The following is a 709-nucleotide window of genomic DNA, read 5'->3' as shown; positions in this document are numbered from 1 at the left end:
GTAATACAGCTTAAAATCTGGTATAGTAATCCCCCCAGCATTGCTCTTAATACTCAGGATTGTTTGGTCTATCCGAGGTCTTTTGTGCTTCCATATGAATCTTAGGATGGTCTTGGAAAAATGTCATGGGGAATTTGATTGGCATTGCATTGAATCTGTAGATGGCTTTTGGTAGGATGGTCATTTTCAGCATATTAATTCTTCCAATCCATGAACATGGGAGGTCCTTCCATCTTCTGGTGTCTTCCTCAATCTCTTTATTTAAAGATTTAAATTTTTTCTTGTAGAGGTCTTTAATGTCTTTTGTCAGGTTTATTCCAAGATATTTTTTTTTGCAGCGATTGTGAAGGGGAGTGTTTCCATGTGCTCTTTCTCTGATTGCTTGTTTTTGGTATATAGAAAGGCTGCAGACTTTTGTAGGTTAGTTTTGTAATCTGCCACTTTACTGAACATGTTAATAATTTCTAAGAGTTTTCTGGTGGTATTTTTGGCATCTCTTAGATATAATATATCATCTGAAAAAAGGAATAATTTGATCTCTTCTTTTCCAATTATTACTCCTTTAATTTCCTGCTCTTGTCTTATTGCTCTTGCAAGAGTATCGAGCACAATGTTAAAGAGAAGTGGAGATAGTGGACAGGCTTGTCTGGTTCCTGATTTCAATGGGAATGCTTCCATCATTCCATTTAGTATGATGTTGGCTGTAGAT

This window comes from Nannospalax galili, unplaced genomic scaffold, assembly GCF_000622305.1.
Source record: "Nannospalax galili isolate Female #2095 unplaced genomic scaffold, S.galili_v1.0 scaffold633, whole genome shotgun sequence".
Classification (NCBI taxonomy): domain Eukaryota; kingdom Metazoa; phylum Chordata; class Mammalia; order Rodentia; family Spalacidae; genus Nannospalax; species Nannospalax galili.
Note: the sequence above shows the minus strand (reverse complement) of the source record.